Source organism: Tenrec ecaudatus, chromosome 6, assembly GCF_050624435.1.
Source record: "Tenrec ecaudatus isolate mTenEca1 chromosome 6, mTenEca1.hap1, whole genome shotgun sequence".
In the NCBI taxonomy this organism is placed as follows: domain Eukaryota; kingdom Metazoa; phylum Chordata; class Mammalia; order Afrosoricida; family Tenrecidae; genus Tenrec; species Tenrec ecaudatus.
In genome coordinates, this window is record NC_134535.1 from 85,562,984 (window position 1) to 85,582,565 (window position 19,582).

The 19,582-nt window shown below is 41.7% G+C and overlaps 1 pseudogene; it reads right to left on the bottom strand.

The window, feature by feature from the left end:
• Window positions 1-9,819: 9,819 nt before the first annotated feature.
• Window positions 9,820-18,886, bottom strand: LOC142451053 (ubiquitin-conjugating enzyme E2 Q2-like; annotated as a pseudogene).
• Between the last annotated feature and the right edge of the window lie 696 nt (window positions 18,887-19,582).

A 19,582-nucleotide genomic window follows, 5' to 3' on the forward strand; every position in this document is an offset into this window, starting at 1 on the left:
GGCAGAGAAGGGGGGGAAGGGAGACTCCGGATAGGGCAAGATATGACAAAATAACAATCTGTGGATTATCAAGGGCTCATGAGGGAGGGGGGAGTGGGGAGGGAGGGGGAAAAAAAAGAGGACCTGATGCAGAGGGCTTAAGTGGAGAGCAAATGCTTTGAGAGTGATTAGGGCAAAGAATGTACGGATGTGCTTTATACAATTGATGTATGTATATGTGTGGATTGTGATAAGAGTTGTATGAGCCCCTAATAAAATGTTAAAAAAGAAAAGAAAAAAAGAGTACATATACTGTTTCTATGTATTAGATTATGTTTTTATATAAAATATATCATGATTTATTAATCCAATAAATGTTTTAAAAATGCTCACGACCTGTCAAACATGGTTCTGAACTCTAGGCCTATCTATCACCACTGACCAGTTGTGGTCAAGTTGATTCTGACTCATGGGGGCCACAGAGGAGAGCTGTGCTCCACAGCATTTCTAAGGGCCGAATGTTCAGAACTAGATCTCCAGGTTGCCTTCTCAGGTGCCTTTGAGTTTTGAATCTTTATCCGTTTGGGTAACAACATAGTGCATAAATTATTTCCACCACTCAGAGACACCTTCCTCTAGGTATATAGCAGTGAAGACAACAGTTGGTTAGAAGAGTTATATGTACACTATTCTCAGTTATCCTTGTCTTGCTGACAGGCCCATATGACCTTTTAAGTTCAGAGGCTGATTTCCCGGATGCAGGCATTCTGTCTGGGAAAATACCTTACTTCGAAGGACTAACCTCCTGTACCCCTCAGTCTCACTCACTGGTGGAAGCATCAAGAAAGAATGAAGGATCATGAAGAAGAAGCAGATAGCAAGAGCTGTTTTATTGAGTAGTTCCTATCTTCTTGGTACTTTGATAAGGGTTTTACAACACTTTTCTCCTAAAAATCTTGCAAGAATTCTAGGAGTTAGTTATTATTATCTTATTGACTTATATATATCAGGCAACGACAGCACAGAGAGGACAGGAATATTGTCTACCATCACAGCATTATACGTTTAGTAAACTGTAGAACCAAATTCAAACCTAATGTTCTAGTTTCCCCTCTGAATTATAAAGAAAGGTCAATAAAAGATGTTGCGAAAAGGTAAGCAAACTGATGGATTAATTATACAAATATAATTAGATTGATGCCTTCTGGTTATAAGTATTGCAAAATAGACACAGATATACTGACTTGCACAAAACATACTCTAACTTGGCTCTTACCGATGTCAAAATTTTATCCTAGATTTTATCAAACAAAAGCCTTGGTGAACACTGCAGGATAAATTATCTGCAAAATATGCTCGCAGGTAACTACTTGAGTTAACATTTTCAATAAAGCTGTTAGCTAAGTCCAGTAAAATGTCTTTGGAGAAACTTACTGAAAATAAAGCTGGCTTTTTGGAATAACGAAACCATTCTTTTGAAGATAATTAGATAGCCAAGCAAATTTGTCTTTCAAGACTGAGTTGGGGTCATGACAATAAAAACAGGCCAACCCATATATGAATTAAAATACCTCTGTTATTTTAAAATATATTTTCTTCCAATATTTTGTATGCAATCTTTATATATTGTTAGGTGCCCTCAATTCAGCTCTGACCCATAGCAACAACCATTTGCAGAACAGAAGGAAACACTGCATGGCCCTGTGCCATCCTCACAGGGTTCCTATGCCTGAGCCCATGGACGCAGCCACTGTGTCCATCCATCTTGTTGAGGACCTTCCTCTTTTACACTGCTCCTTCACTTTACCAAACATGAAGTCCTTCTCCAGGGACTGCTCTCTCCCAACATTATGTCCAAAGAATGTAAGACAGAGTCTTGCCATCCTTGCCAAGAAGGAGTACTCTGAGCTTACTTCTTTCTTTGTCCTTTTTGTTCATGGTACTTTCAATATTCTTTCTCTAGCACCACAATTCAAGTCAGCAATTCTTTTAAAATTTTATTAAAAAATCATTTTATTGGGGGCTCATCCAACTCTTATCACAATCCATCCAGCCATCCATTGTGTCAAGCACGTTTGTACGTTTGTTTCCCTCATCATTCTCAAAACATTTTCTTTCTACTTGAGCCCTTGGTATCAGCTCTTCATTTCCCCCCTCCCTCCACGCTTCCCGCTCCCCCATGAACTCTGGATAATTTAGAAATTATTATTATTTTGTCATATATTACACCATCCGATGTCTTCCTTCATCCACTTCTCTGCTGTCCATCCGTAGGGTGCATAGATTCTTTTATCTTCCCTATCCAATATCCAACTTTCACATATATATGATGCAATTGGGAATATCATGGCTTGGCTCAGGTATACCTTAGTCCTCAAAGTAATATCCTAGCTTTTCAATATTTTAAAGAGGTCTTCTGCAGCATATTTATTCAATGCAATATGTCTTTTGACCTCTTGACTGCTGTGTCCATGAGCATTGTTTGTGGATTCAAGCAAGAAAAAGTCCTTGACAACTTCAGCCTTTTCTCCTTTGGTCCAATTGTGAGGACTTTGGTCTTCCTTACATCAAGTCTTAATTCATACTGAAGACTGCAGTCCTTGATCTTCATCAGCAAGTGGTTCAAGTCCTCCTCACTTTCGGCAAGCAAGGTTGTGTCATCTGCATACTGCAGATTAACAGTAGGTTGTTAATAAGCCTTCCTCCAATCCTGATACCACACTCTTCTTCATGTAATCCAGCTTCTCTGGTGATTTGCCCAGCTACAGACTGAACAATCCTGGTGGGAAGATACCACCCTGATTCATGTTAAACCATGAAATATGCCCCTGTTCTGCTTACAACCGTCTTAAAAAATTTTTTTTGTGGCCTTGTACAAGTTTTTAAACTTTATTTTTATTAAAAAATAATTTTATGGGGGCTCATACAACTCTTAGCACAATTCATACATACATCAATTGTGTAAAGCACATTTGTACATTTGTTACCCTCATCATTCTCAAAACATTTGCTCTCCACTTAAGCCCCTGGCATCAGCTCCTCATTTCCTCACTCCCTCCCAACGTCCCCCTCCCTCATGAACCCTTGATAATTTATAAATCATTATTATTTTGTCATGTCTTACACTGTCCAATGTCTCCCTTCATCCACTTTTCTGTTGTCCGTCCCCCAGGGAGGAGGTTGTATTAGATCCTTATAATCTGTTCTCCCTTTCTCCCTCACCCTCCCTCCAACCTCATTGTATTGCCACTCTCACCACTGGTCCTGAAGGGATCATCTGTCCTGGATTCCCTGTTTTCAGTTCCTATCTGTATCAGAGTACACCCTCTGGTCTCCCAATTTTCTGGTCTGGCAGCAGGAACTTCAGGCGGGTGAGTCTTAAATAGGCGCCATCTTCCCAGTCACCCCTCCAACCCCTCCAACTTTCTATTAAGGGAGGAGGTCATTTATTCTAAGGAGACAATCATTATCGCATTCATTAAAAAGTAAAAATTAAAAAAATGGTTCTTTATTTATAAACATGATTCAAGTTACAAAACTTACTGTACATTGTCAAATTGATCTGCAATGAAAAATAAAATCCCAAACCCAAACCAACCAACCAACCAACCAAACAAACAAACAAACAAAACCTCCCAAAGCATGCCAAATATGCAGCTGTTAATCTGCCAGCCATCAGGATTTTGAACAATTCAATAATGTATTCAAGATTCAAACTTAGGTTTAAGGAACTGTAAAGCTCTAGACTTGATCTTAGCCAAAAGGCCGAGAAGCGATGGGACCCTAATGCTTTAAAGAGTTCAGTCTTGTCACTGTGGACCTGAGCAAGCGGCTATCAGAACTTTATAAAAATGTAACCAAGCGAACAGGAAAGTCAGAAAACCTTTACTGTCCTCTTCCCCAAAATAGAATTAGAAGAAATGAGACAAATAATGCAGAAGTGCCAAGTCTCTCTGCTGTGATTCTCAGAGTTAAAAGCCGAATCTTAAAGCACATTCATAAGAAACACTTCTGAAATTTTGTAATTAGTTTGTGCAGCAAAAATGTGCCTCTGTCAGGGAATACATAGGCCGTCAGAAATAGGGAAGGACACAAACACAGACGAGGCACAAATTGACAAATAGGATATACTGAAGATAAAACACCTGTGTACATTGAAATAATTCACCAAGAGAGTAATAAGAGAGTCCACGGACTGGGAAAACATCTTTAGCAATGACACATCAGACAAAGGCTTTATTACTAGAATCTACAATACTCTGCTAGCTTCCCAAAAGAGAAAAACTAATTGCCCACTTGAGAGGTGGGCAAAGGACCTGAGCAGAGGTTTCACAGGGGCAGAAATCTGAATGACCAACAAACATTTGAGAAAATATTTCTGATCTTTAGCCACAAGAGAAATGCAAATTAAAACAACAATGAAGTGCCACCTAACACTTTCAACCCAATTCAAAAAATCCGAAAGCAACAAGTGTTGGAGGGGCTGTGGGGAGACAGGAACTCTCATCTATTGTTGGTGGACTTGTGAATATGTACAGCCACTATGGAAATCGATCTGGTGATATTTAAAACAGATGGAAATTGAGTTACCATACGATCCATCAATCCCCCTACTGGACATATACCCAAAAGAGGCAAGAAACAATCCAAGGCCAGACATCTGTGCTCCAATGTTCATTGCGGCACAGTTCACAATTGCAAGGAGTTGGAAGCAACCCAAATTTCCATCAACTGATGATTGGATTAAAAAACTGTGGTATATACATACAATGGAGTACTATGCATCTTTAAAAAGCAGGGATGACGTATGAAGCACATCGCTGCATGGGAAGAACGGGAGGAACTCATGCTAAGCGAAGTAAGTCAAGCACAAAAGGACAAGCACAACATGATTCTGCTGAGGTAAGCTTTTAAAAAAATGCAAAAGGTGCATAAGAAAACGGCTACTATATACAAACATTCCTGGGGTGAGGACCAGGTAATATGACAGGGACCAGATCAAATACAGGGATACACATGGTAGACAATTAAAAAGGAGGTGGGGAAAGGAAACAAAAATGGGTAGCAGGGGCACAGGGCACTAACCCACCCAAGGGGAGGGTATTGTTTATATCTCCACAGGGAAAGAGGGCCCAGACTTCAACCCAGTGCTCTAAGATGTGAATGCAACGTGTCGGCGTGGAGTAGGGAACCAGTGGAGAGGTCTTTGGGGGCTGGTCCCAATCCCAACTACTAAGTGGACACCTGCCCCTCCCCACAGAAGAATTTATTTCAAAAGACGGCATTGAATCTGCAGCTCTGGGAGAGGGACATATCTGATTGGAGCACACGGATGCTGATGAGTGGGGAGGAGTAGAGAGTGAAGAACATCATGGCCCACCAGACCTTGAGGACGATGTTTCCATTTAGAGCAGCCAGTCCATAGAGAGGACCACATGACCGGCTCCACTATGAGACATGACGCCCCTCACTGACCCATAGCTCTACAGAGGACAACACCGGAGACAGTGTGGGAATTGCACGTGATCTGATCCTGCCACACCGAGGCAAAACACTAAGGTGGAACAACAGAACAGCAAGGAAATGGAGCGGCGAGGCCCCCAGGGAATGCTGAAGGTGGACTTTGGGGCCAGGGAGTGGTGCCCCAACAGACTGGACTGGAAAACACTCGTAAAGGCCAACAAATGATCCTTGAACTAACTACAAGCTTTTCTTTGTTGTTGTGTTTTTTTGTCATTGTTTTGTTGTATATTGTTGCTTGGTTTTGCTTTGTCTTGTTTGTGTGCATGTTTTTTATCTCCGCAGGTCTGTCTAAATAAGATAGGCTGGATGAACAATCTGGAGGAGAAAACAATGGGACCGACAGTTCCTGGGGACATGGGAGAGGGGGAGGTGGGGGGAAAGGAAGTGGTGCTAACAAACCCAGAGACAAGGGAACAACAAGTGATCCAAATTGGTGGTGAGGAGGGTGTGGGAGGCCTGGTAGGGCATGATCAAGGGTAATGTCCCCTGGTAGGGATGGAGTATGATAGTGGGACAGGAGGAAAGTCAAGAGAAATAGAGGAAAGAGCTGGGAGGCAAAGGGCATTTATAGAGGTTTAGATAAAGACATGTATAGATGGAAACATATTTATATATGAGGATTGGGAAATAGATCTATGTGCATATATTTATAGGTAGTATTAAGGTAGCAGAAGGACATTGGGCCTTCACTCAAGTACTCCCTCAATACAAGAATACTTTCTTCTATTAAATTGGCATTCTATGATGCTCACCTTCCCGACACAACCGCTGAAGACAAAGCGGGTGAATAAGCAAATATGGTGAATATAGCTGATGTTGCCCAGCTATCAAAAGACATAGCATCTGGGGTCTTAAAGGCTTAAAGGTAAACAAGTGGCCATATAGCTCAGAAGCAACAAAGCCCACGTGGAAGAAGCACACCAACCTGTATGATCACAAGGTGCCTAAAGGATCAGTTATTAGACATCAAAGAACAAAAAATCATATCATTGTGTGCTCACCTCTATGATACGATCACTGAAGGCAAATGGGTGCATAAGCAAATGTGGTGAAGAGAGCTGATGGTGCCCGGCTATCAAAAGATATAGCATCTGTTGTCTTAAAGGCTTGAAGGTAAACAAGTGGCCGTCTAGCTCAGAAGCAACAGAGCCCACATGGAAGAAGCACATCAGCCTGTGCAATCATGAGGTGTTGAAGAGATCAGGTATCAGGCATCATCAGAACAAAAAAATGTCTTACCATAGTGAATGAGGCAGGGAGTGCGGTGTGGAGACCCAAAGCCCATTTGTAGGCCACGGGAGATCCCCTTGTAGAGGGGTCTTGGGGAGGAGACGAGCCAGACAGGGTGGGATGTAGCAACGATGAAAAATACAACTTTCCTCTAGTTCTTAAATGCTTCCTTTTACCCCCCTTCCAGCACTATCATGATCCAAATTCTACCTTGTAAGTCTGGCTAGACGAGAGGATGTACACTGGTACAGATAGGAACCAGAAACACAGGGAATCCAGGATGGATGATCCCTTCAGGATCAGTGGTGTGAGTGGCGATACCGGGAACGTAGAGGGTGAATGGATTGGAAAGGGGGCACCAATTCCAAAGATCTACATGTGACCTCCTCCCTGGGAAACAGACAACAGAAAAGTAGGTAAAGGGAGGTATCAGACAGGGCAAAATATGACAAAATAATAAGTTATAAATTATCAAGGGTTCATGAGGGAGAGGGAAACAGGGAGGGAGGGGAAAAATGAGGACCTGATGCCAGGGGCTTAAGTGGAGAGCAAATATTTTAAGAATGATGAGGGCAATGAATGTACAAATGAGCTTTACACAATTGATGTATGTATGGATCGTCATAAGAGGTGTATGAGCCCCTAATAAAATGATAAAAAAATGAATTAGGAGGAAAAAATGTGCCTCTGGATTTTACTTCTACATGCTTAACATGTAGAATTGACCTTTAAATCAAACTTGGGTGTATAAAAAGGTTTATTACCAACCAAGCAGACCTGATTCAGAGGGCAGTAAAATGGAAAGGACACTGTACACATGCAGTGGCCTTATTTGTCTTTCAATGAAGAAGCCACTGTTGTAAATATGGCAACGAATTTTAAGAGTTTCCAAATTGGCTAATGGCTTTTTTTTTTTTTTTTTTTTTTTACTGAACTGTGCAGTTTTTGCCCGAGGATCCTGTCTTTGGACAAATCACTTAAGTTTATTCACTCATATGTGATTTCAACATCCCCTTAATAAAGTGGAACTGTGAAATGACTTCGTATTTTAAATAATCTCAAGCTCTATACTGTGGCTCTTTTCATAAGAAATTCTGAACCAGCAAGAAGCAGATGTGACCCAGACAGACTTTGACGCCGCTGTGGACATTGGACTTACAGTCCTTCATTGACACTGCCTTTCTTTGCTTGACAGAAAATGAGCAACCCAATTATTTCATCAGGAAACATCAATATCTTCACATGGCCGTAAAAATTAACAATAATGAGTAGGTTTCATCTGGCCATATCATATAATGGTTTTAGACTCCAAAAGCTAGTATGATGTAGAAGACCTTACATTTTCCAATCAATATAAAGCAACAATTAAACATTCATTGGCTTGAAATGAAACATATTTTTCAAGTGATCATAATCCATTGGCTTAGTATAGGAACATTACCCCAAATGGGCCATAACTTTAGTAACCTGATGCTGACTTGCCTGCTTCGAAGGTTTCGCTTTTCAAGAAAAAGAGATGATAGAAGCAGCCAGTCCTGTGTGATCGAGTGGTCCCAAAGGGATCAGTTACCAGGCATCAAAGAACAAAAAATCATATCATTGACTGCACACTTCCATGATAGGATCGCTGAAGACAAATGGGTGCATAAGCAAATGTGGTGAAGAAAGCTGATGGTGCCCGGCTATCAAAAGAGATAGTGTCTGGGGTCTTAAAGGCTTGAAGGCGAACAAGCGGCCATCTAGCTCAGAAGCAAAAAAGCCCACATGGAAGAAGCACACCGGCCAGTGCGATCACGAGGTGTCAAGGGACCAGGTATAAGGCATCATGCAAAAAAAAAAAAACAACAACGATATAAGTGTGTGTATATATGTGTATATGTATATGTATATATATATACCATATTAAATGAAGGGGGAAGTGCAGAGTGGAGACCCAAGGCCCAAGTGTCGGCCAATGGAGATCCCCTCATAGAGGGGTTTAGGAGAGGAGATGGGTTAATTAGGGTGTGAGGTAGTACTGATGAAGAACACAGCTTTCCCCCAGATCCTGGATGCTTCCTCCCCCCAACTACCATGATCCGAATTCTACCTTGCAGGACTGGATAGGGCAGAGGCTGTACACTGGTACATATGAGGGCTGGAGGTACAGGGAATCCAGGGTGGATGATACCTTCAGGACCAAGGGCGTGAGGGGCGATGCTGGGAGAGTGGAGGGTGAGTGGGTTGGAAGGGGGGAACTGATTACAAGGATCCACATGTGACCTCTTCCCTGGGAGAGGGACAGCAGAGAAGGGGGGAAGGGAGACTCCGGATAGGGCAAGATATGACAAAATAACGATGTATAAATTACCAAGGGCACATGAGGGAGGGGGGAAAGGGGAGGGAGGGGAAAAAAAAAGAGGACCTGATACAAGGGGCTTAAGTGGAGAGCAAATGCTTTGAGAATGATTGGGGCAGGGAATGTATGGATGTGCTTTATACAACTGATGTATGTATATGTATGGATGGTGATAAGAGTTGTATGAGTCCCTAATAAAATGTAAAAAAAGAAAAGGGGGAAAAAAAAAGAAAGAAAGAAAAGGATTAGGGCAAAGAATGTACAGATGTGCTTTATACAATTGATGTATGTATATGTATGAACTGTGATAAGAATTGTATGAGCCCCTAATAAATTGTTAAAATTAAAAAAAAAGATAAAAAAAAGAAAATGATTAGGGCAAAGAATGTACAGATGTGTTTTATACAATTGATGTATGTATATGTATGGATTGTGATAAGAGTTGTATGAGCCCCTAATAAAATGTTTTTTAATTAAAAAAAAGTTAAAAAAAAAAAAGAAGCAGCCAGTCTGTGGTTTGTCTATAAAAAGCACAGTAGACATCCCACTGCGCTGTCCAGGAAGTCTAAAATGAGCAAAATGGAAAGGCTGTGACTTATACTGGAGGTCAGTTGACAGGTATTCACTGAAATATCTATTAGCTAACGTCTTCGGTACTGCTGTGAAAGGGGCACTCAGAGCTTGTGTCTGCATGTTGGGAAGCGTTTCTTTAAAGCAACATTGGTCCACACACATGACCGTTGATACATTTAGCCATCTTCCTTCACAGGGGCGTACCAACCATTTTTCTCATGTATCTGTACTATTAGGCTCTGGCTAGATTATACGGATTCGTATTTATTCCAAACTGCACTCGGGCTTTGCCTTTGACTAAGGTGGCATTGCTCTGCACGATGCCAGGCTCTATCGAGTAGGCACTGCTCCAGCCCTGCTTTGTGAGAAGTTCCATACAGCTGTGCGCCTCCACCCAAAACATACCCTCCTGAGAGAATGCTACTCAAACAAATGGGGGATCAAATGGAAAGCTATTGTTACAAGTAGAAAGCAAATGTTTTGAGAATGATGATGGTAACAAATGTACAAATGTGCTTGACACATGGATGGATGGATTGAGATAGTAAATGATTAAAAATTATTAAAAATATAGAAGTTAAGTAAAATATATTCTAGGTCTTTTTCCTTTAGGATCTGAAGATCACTGTGCAAAGGACTATCAGAACAACCCTTTGCAATGGAAAATGTCAGTCATTACCCTGTCACTTATGAGTCCTACCGAACAAATCCCTGTTTTATAATTCTGTGATCTATAAGTGTCCCTGAACTCTTCAGTTGTCTTTCTGAAGTTTGCACTGACCTGGACACAGCCCCATTTAGATGGTCTTCCCTTTGAATCTTCCCCACTTTTTTCTAATATTGCCAACGTTTCTTTCTCAATTCCTTCATCCTCTGATTTTTCTCCTTCATCTCACAGTGATCCAAGTCTTCTATAGCTCTTGCCACCTCTTCATCTTCTGACTCATCTGAGGTAACTTCTGCTGTCCGGTTGTGAGATGGAGAAAGGCTGCCTGGGCTGACCGGTGTGTAGTGGTTGATCTAGCATCTCAACATCCAGGTGATCAGCCACTTCAATTGCTCAGGAAGCGAATTGCTGTTTTCAGTAGTTTCTAGACATTCCCAAACTATGTCAGAGTTGGTCCCCAGAGTTAACAGACCATCTTGGTGATAGAGATAGGTAGGATTCCATGATGTTGTAGTGGAGGATGAGTGGCAGCCAGAGGCGGCATCAGGAACTGGCAGAGCAGCTTGCCCAGCTTCCAGGTGTCCATGCGGAATTGCTTATGGTCTGGTCCACAGTGGATGCCAGGAGCTTCAGCACAGCTTTAAGGCCCTGGCAGGGACATCTTCCCCTCTTCTCCTGCAGGAGGGGTGTGCAGGGGAAGCCAGGTCAGCCAGAGTGGGATCGGGAATGGAAGATGGCCAGCGGGTGCGTGGGAGATGAGACTGGACGTCGAGGCCTGGGGGCGGCTGTGTGGTAGCTGGACTTGTTATTCTCCTTCCAATCGGCTCTGCGGGCAGAAGGCCACAGTCAACATTTTTGAGCATATAGGTCACTATGTTACACATTAAAAGATGGTCAAGATGGACAGTTGGTCAGCAAGGAACGATGGTACTGCTGCGGTGAGCTAAAAAGAGAGCCCAGCAAGGTGTCAAAAGAGGACAGTTGTATTTGGTCCAGCCCCAGAGTGTCTGCTATCGCCTAAGCCACTCTGATCCCCAGTGATCGAAGATCCCCAATGATTGAAGATAGGGGTTTTCCCCTCCCAGGGGGATGGACAACAGAAAAGTAGGTGAAGAGAAACATCGGTCAGTGTAAGACATGAAAAAATAATAATAATTTATACATCAAAGGGCTCCTGAGGGAGGGAGGGAGGGGGAAAATGAGCTGATACCAAGGGCTCAAGTAGAAAGAAAATGTTTTGAAAATGATGACAAAAATGTGTGGATTATGATAAGAGTTGTATGAGCCCCCAATAAAATGATTTTTTTAAAAAGGAGAAGATAGGGATTTTTGGACTGTGGAATAACCAAGATATCGGGGCAGGTGGAGTTCTGCTCTAATGAGAAACAGGAACTTGTCTAATGCACTATTTTTTTTTGCTGTAAATACCAAGTGCCTCTCTTCAGTTTCTGTTCTGAGGCTCAAGACTTCATAAATATTCATTAAAATATAGGGAAAAAAGTGTGTTGACAAGCAAGATTAACAATAACAAAATTAAATGGTAATGGGTCAGCAGTTATAAAAAGTCATAGTACTTAAAAAGTTAGTTATACTTGACTTTATAATATGCTGTGTCTAATAGCTAGGTGTGTTAGTCTGGGTTGACTAGAGAAATAAATTAATAAATACTCATATGTGTGTAAGAGAGAACTTTATATCAAAGAGTAATTGTACATTAAGCAAACATCCAAGCTCAGTCCAGATCAAGTCCATAAGTCTGATATTAATCCATAGTTCAGATACCAATCTATAAAGTCCTCTTCAGACTCATGAAACACATGCAATGATGCTGAATGTAGGAAGATCACAGGTCAGTGGATGAAAAGTCTTGTGGATCCAGTGGCAGTGGAAGCATCTCAGTGCTGGCAGGGGTCTCCATGTGGCTCCTTCAGCTCCAGGGCTCTAACGTAGCTCCACCTGTCTTGTCCGCAGGAATGTCTTGCAGGGAATGAGTTTATGTCTCACCTCCAGTGAGCTATTTATCTCTTTTTAGCACCTCTAAATGAGGTCATTAAGCTGCAACCTGATCGACAGTCTAAACTCCACCCTTTCGCTCTTAAGTCTCAAATTGACAACAGATTATGTAACTACCACACCAGCCTATTCACATGCTTTGATTATGGTCAGAGGGGATTCACCAGAGGCTTAATCCATGTGGGGACCCTGTAAATGGATTTTGGGCTTCCATTGTCACACATAGCCTTCTGCAAGCTAGATGTTCACGTTTTGAGCTTTGATATACTTCCCTCATTCAGATCTGGATTTTATTATTTAAAATCCTTGGATTACACAGGCTGGTGTGCTACTTCCATGTGGACTTCTTTCTTTGCTTTGGTTTTGGAAATTTTGATTATGATAGATCTTCGTGATTTTCTTTTGGGGACAACCCTGTTTGGGGTTCCTTAGTTTCTTGAAATCAAATATTCATTTCTTCTTTATTTTAACCTTTTATTGAGAATTTGGTGGGATTTTACATTTTAGATGATCATTTTGCAGTTTCTTCTTATCCTGAAAAACTCTTCAGTAATTTTGCCAGTGTCTTCCTTTCATCTCCTTTCATTCTGCAATTTCAATCACATGTAATTTTTTTCTCCTGAATGTGGTTCCACTTGATTCTTAGGCTTTAATGATTTCTTTTGTTCTTTTAAAAAAAGTTCTGGCAGGTTGGCATCGTAGGCTCTAAATTGGACTGCTAACCCCAAGATCTGCAGTTTGAACCCAAAGCCACTCTACCGGAGAGAGATGAGACTGCCTGCTCCTTAAATATGTGTGGTTTCAGAAACCCAAAGGAGGAATTTTATGCTGTCCCGTAGGTCTGAATTGAATCAGTGGCAGTGGGTTCTAGTACATTTGAATTAAGAGATTTGTCTTTCAGCTCATTAATGTGAACCTTCCCTGATTCAATTTTATTCCCTTGCCCTTTCAATGCACTTTCTATTTCTGAAACCTTACTATTAATCCTCTAGATTTCTATTTGCTGTTCTTGTATGATTTCTAGTTTTTCATTTATGGTGTCAATTGGTTCATGTAGTGTTTTCCTGAAAATTTCTAAAGTTTTGGCTTTGCATTTCTTCATTTCATTGTCTGGTTTCTTGATATTTCTCTCATGCCATTGAAAATACTCAAATATCAGCGTTTTGAATTTATTATCAGGTAGATCATGCCCATTTCTCTCTCAAAAAGATTCTCTGTTTCCATCCATAGAAGAATAGGCTGTTCATAGGAATTATCCACCTAATGAATAGCAGTAGGACATTGTCAGAAACTGAAAACCTCACAAAAAGAAGAGGAACACGTCAGATGTAGTGCCAGAAAACGAGCTTCTCAGATTGGAAAGCACCCAAACTATGATGGAGGAAGAGCTTCCCTCTCAAATAATAATGACAAGGATAGAGTGAAGCCATTGGGCCTCCACTCAAGTACTCCCTCAATGCAAGAACACGTTGTTCTATTAAACTGGCATTCCATGATGCTCACCTTCCTGACACAATCGCTGAAGACAAAGTGGGTGCATAAGCAAATGCGGTGAAGAAAGTTGATGGTGCCCAACTATCAAAAGATATAGCATCTGGGGTCTTAAAGGCTTGAAGATAAACAAGCGGCCATCTAGTGCAGAAGCAACAAAGCCCACATGGAAGAAGCACACCAGCCTGTGTGATCATGAAGTAACAAAGGGATCAGGTATCAGGCATCAAAGAACAAAAAATATCACTGTGTGTTCACCTCCCCAATATGATTGCTGAAGACAAATGTGTGCATAAGAAAATGTGGTGGCTGGTACATATGAGGGCTGGAGGTACAGGGAATCCCGGGTGGATGATACCTTCAGGACCAAGGGTGTGAGGGACGATGCTGGGAGAGTGGAGGGTGAGTGGGTTGGAAAGGGGGAACTGATTACAAGGATCCACATGTGACCTCTTCCCTGGGAGAGGGACAGCAGAGAAGGTGGGAAGGGAGACTCCGGATAGGGCAAGATATGACAAAATAACGATGTATAAATTACCAAGGGCACATGAGGGAGGGGGTAAAAAGGGGAGGGAGGGAAAAAAAAAAGAGGACCTGATGCAAGGGGCTTAAGTGGAGAGCAAATGCCTTGAGAATGATTGGGGCAGGGAATGTATGGATGTGCTTTATACAATTGATGTATGTATATGTATGGATGGTGATAAGAGTTGTATGAGTCCCTAATAAAACGTAAAAAAAGAAAAGAGGAGAAAAAAAAGGATTAGGGCAAAGAATGTACAGATGTGCTTTATACAATTGATGTATGTATATGTATGAACTGTGATAAGAATTGTATGAGCCCCTAATAAATTGTTAAAAAAAAAAAAGAAAATGTGGTGGAGAAAGCTGATGGTGACCAACTCTCAAAAGATAACATCTGCGGTCTTAAAGGCTTGAAGGTAAACAAGCGGCCATCTAACTAAGAAGCAACAAAGTTCACATGGAAGAAGCATACTAGTCTGTGTGTTCACAAGGTGTTGATGGGATCAGGTATCAGGCATTAAAGAACAAAAAAGTCATAACATTGTGAATGAGGGTGAGTGTGGTGTGGAGACCAAAAGTCCATCTGTAGGCAATTGGACATCCCTTACAAAAGGGTCATGGGGGCGGAGACAAGCCAGTCAGGGTGCAGTATAGCATCGATGAAACATACAACTTTCCTCTAGTTCTTTAATGCTTCCTTCCCCCCACTATCATGATCACAATTCTACCTTACAAATCTGGCTAGACCAGGGGATGTACACTAGTACAGATAAATGCTGGAAACACAGGGAATCCAGGACAGATAAACCCCTCAGGTCCAATAATGAGATTAGTGATACCAGGAGGGTAAGAGGAAGATGGGTGAGAAAGAGGGAACTGATCACAATGACCTACATATAACCCCCTTCCTGGGGATGGACAACAGAAAAGTGGGTGAAGGGAGACATTGGACAATGTAAGACATGGAAAAATAATAATAATTTATAAATTATCAAGGGTTCATGAGGGAGAGAGGGGGGAGGAAGAGGAAAATGGGGAGCTGATACCAAGGGCTCAAGTATAAAGAAAATGTTTTGAGAATGTTGATGGCAACAAATGTACAAATGTGCTTGACACATGTATGTATGGGTTGTGATTAGAGTCGTATGATCAATATAAACAAACAAACAACCCCCCAAAAGAATGGCATCCCATTTATCATCAAAAAGGAAATATCAAAAAAAGAGGGCATTTCAAGGTCTATCTTGATGTACAATGCTGTCTATGATTGGACAATATCTCTCTGCACATAAGAAGATACAGGCACTACAAGTATTAATCAAATTTACTTACCAACTACTAGTAATGAAGAAATGGAAACACTCCACGAACTTCTTCAGTCTGAAATTGATCAAACATGCAAATCAAGATGCACTGATCATTAAGTTGTGGATCGTTATTCAGTCAGTTGGGTGAAGGAGATAAGAATTTCTTCATATGCTGTTACCCTTAGCTTATAATAGATAATTATTCACACTCACCCTTTCATTGTCTTTTTCTAAAACATCCATTGTCTCCAAGAATAGACATCTAATTCCATAATTCTTATCTCTACCTGTAACTTTGTACCATTTGGAGCATTCCCTTTCATGGGGACCCCCTGCCTCATCAGTAAACAGTTTAACCGTATTGCTATTGCACACCAGTGCTATGAATTCTTCACCCATCTTCCCTGGACTTCTGGCACTACTATTGTAGGCTCGGTTCTCAGGGTAATGGATTCGAGATGAACATTTGCATGTAGGATATTTACTGAGGAATGTTTGGTGCTCAATATCAGGGGAGAACAGAAGAAATCAGTATTGGCCGGAAGAAGCTGCTTTGTGATACAACTAGAATAGAGGCTTCAGTGGATTCCACACTGGATGGCCCTGAAGAGTTGTCTTTTACTGAAGCCACGTTGCAGAGCCTCTCTAGCATGCACCGGCCAGTTACTGGATGGGAACCGCTCCCGGGAAGTGACTGAGGGCTTGGATGCAGTGGCTTTCTTCAACTGAAGGGAGCTCTTTCTACTGGCTTGCACTCATGATGGCTTATTTCCTTGTGTACTTGTGATAAAAAAATTCTCTGCTCACATTTAATCTAACATTTTTGAGTAACTTCAAGGATAATTTGCATATGCCTTTTCCTCCTTTTGTTTTAATTTATTTTCTGATGGTATATCAACTCATGTTCCATCTAGCATAGTTGCAAGTAGGACTACAGAAATGGAAACGGAGTCATGATTGGGATATACACACTCTGGCAGATCAGAACAATTTACAGGATTGGTTCAGGATCAGCCAGACAAGGTGGCCAGGGTATGACTCATAACCATGTGACCGTAGTATCCCAGACCATCAAGGGCATACCCATGCCAGCTGCTCAGGGCGAGACTGCCCCTCCTGGTCTGGGGAGGGGTGTGGCAGCAAATACACCATGTGAGGGCAAAGGTTTTTATATTGCTTATCAAGGGAGACTGAATCTTTGTGGAGACTGAAATGGATTTAGGTCTCTCACTGTAAACTGTAGCCATCTGCAAACCTAGTGCTCAGAAAGCAGGCTCTAAAACAATGTTCATTTAAAATAAAGATGCTACTACTCACCTACAAATTATAATTTCATCTGATCATTTTCAACTTTTGAAGTCGATGCCCCTGAATCTTTGGTCTTTAGAGCTCCTTCAAAATTATAACTCCTTCTTTGATAAACCCTGATTTTCACCACAGTGCCTGAGAAAATGGACTTAGTTTCCTCATGCATTTTTGAAAAATTAAGGAAAATGCACTGCAAATGCCCCTTCATTGACTCGATTCAGATGCAGAGCATCCTGTTCAAATCTACGCAGACAGGGAGACGTGTCAGGCACTTGTAGCTGTTGCACTCACAGCTTCTCACACACTTCCATCACTGCTGGGACCACTGTTTGTTATCGTTCTTTGGTCTACCTCCGAGAAGCTGTGCTCTTTCTCTGAATGTTTGTAACCATCTTTAGTAGACACTTTCTAGCCTATTTTTTTTCAGTTGGCCCCCAGGTATTTCACAAACACTTCTAGGGAAATAAGAGTTCCTCTTGCTCAAGGCACATTTATTTTCTTCTCTCCCTTGGTTATGATTTCTGACTTGGACTTTTCATTGACTATGGCGCAGGGCAGAGGACCAACCAGAGATAGGCAAACAGACTTCTGCCTTGGATTTCATCTTGGCCAGAAATGAAAAAAATTCCTGTGCTTCTTGAGACGCTGTATCATCATAAAACATACTTGTCTATTTAGGGTATATCTCAGGGAAAGAGACATTTTAGACAAGACTCCACAATTTAAAAAGAATAGTTTTCAAGACTGGTTTCTGTTATCTGTCAAGATCACAATCCCATCCTCATCCATGTTCTCAACAAAGCTTACCAAATAGGAAGGATTAAAAAAAAATCCCTGTCCTTCTTGCACCCCTCCAATGTCTCTCAGTGGGTAAAGGAGAAACGCAAAGGCAGCGATTTTATTGTGTTTCTGAACATGTCTCTTTTTGCTCCTAGCACTTTCTCCTTATCTTTCTTGGCACACAGAGATGCTCCACATTAGTATTAATCAATGTCAATGTGGGATCGGGCTCTTTAGTAGTAGTTGAGGTTGGGATGGGACCCTGAGGAGATATAGGATAGTTAGATATAGCTATCCATGCTTCCAAGTCATTGCGCCTCTGTGAGAAGTCTCTGGATCCAGGTAATATCTGATTGTCATAGTCTGTGTTTTCACAGTCTACCCCTATTCCTGAGCTCTTATCCATGAACCGGGAACGCTCATAAGGCTTTGCCCCCATGATTTGGTGTATAATTAAGGCCTGTGTCAACTTGGCCTGACCAGGATTCTCCATGGTTCGACAGTAAACCCTCTCTCATGGGCTACAAGTCACAGCCTTGATGTCTCCTTGGAGGGGTGACCTATTTATAAGAGGTGCTGAAGACAAATTGGGGCATAATAAAATGTGGTGAAGAAAGCTGATGGTGCCCAGCTATCAAAAGATATAGCCTCTGGGGTCTTAAAGGCTTGAAGATAAACAAGCGGTCATCTAGCTCAGAAGCAACAAAGCCCGCATGGAAGAAGCACACCAGCCTGTGTGATCATGAGGTGTCTATGTAATCAGGTATCAGGCATCAAAGACCCAGAACAAAAATTATATTGAGGTGAATGAGGGGGAGTGTGGAGTGGAGACCCAAAGCCCATCTGTAGACAATTGGACATTCTCTTAAGAAGGGTCACAAGGAAGAGACGAGCCAGTTAGGGTGCAGTGTAGCATGGAGGAAACATACTACTTTCCTCTAGTTTTTTAGTGCTTCCTCCCCCACACTATCATGACCCAACTCTACTTTACAAATCTGGCTAGATGAGAGCACGTATACTAGTACAGGTAAGAACCGGAAACACAAGAAATCCAAGACAGATAACCCCTTGAGACCCAATAATGAGAGTAGTGACAGCAGGAGGGGAAGAGGAAGGTGGGGGGAATAAGGGGAAACTGATCACAGAGATTGACATATAACCCCCTCCCAGGGGGATGAACAACAGAAAAGTGGATGAAGGGAGATAGTGGTTGTTGTAAGACATGAAAAAATAAAATTAATAAATTATCATGGGTTTTTGAAGGAGGGAGTGTGTGGAAGAGGGGTGGGAATGAGCTGATACCAAGGGCTCAAGAAGAAAGATAGTTTTGAAAATGATGATGGCAATATATCTACCCATGTGTTTGACACAATGTATGTATGAATGTATTGTGATAAGAGCTGTACAAGCCCTTAATCAAATAATAAAAAAAAGAAAGACAGAAAGAAAAGATGCTGTGGAGAACTGTTCTCTTGCTTGCCCCTCTTCTTCCTGCTTGATTGATTCATATGTCTGGCTTCTGGGATAGTGACCCGTGTGGCCTGGAATTCTGGGAGCTGTCGGCACCCCACCATGTTCCTGCTGACCTTGGATATGCATGATTTTGCACCTACAACCTTGTATCTCCCAGTTTGCCTCTTTGTCTTCCTGCCTCATTGACTGGCAGCTGTGTGAGGTGGAAGGACCTCCAATGAGTAGATGACCTATTGACTTGAGCTGTACCGGAAAATGGGCCGGGCCATTTTCTTGATGAACATTTCTTTCTTTTAAATAAAGTTTTTTTCTTATACAAACAGAAGAGTCACAGGTTTGGCTCTCTCACAAACCTAGTCTAACACATGTGGTTAGTGA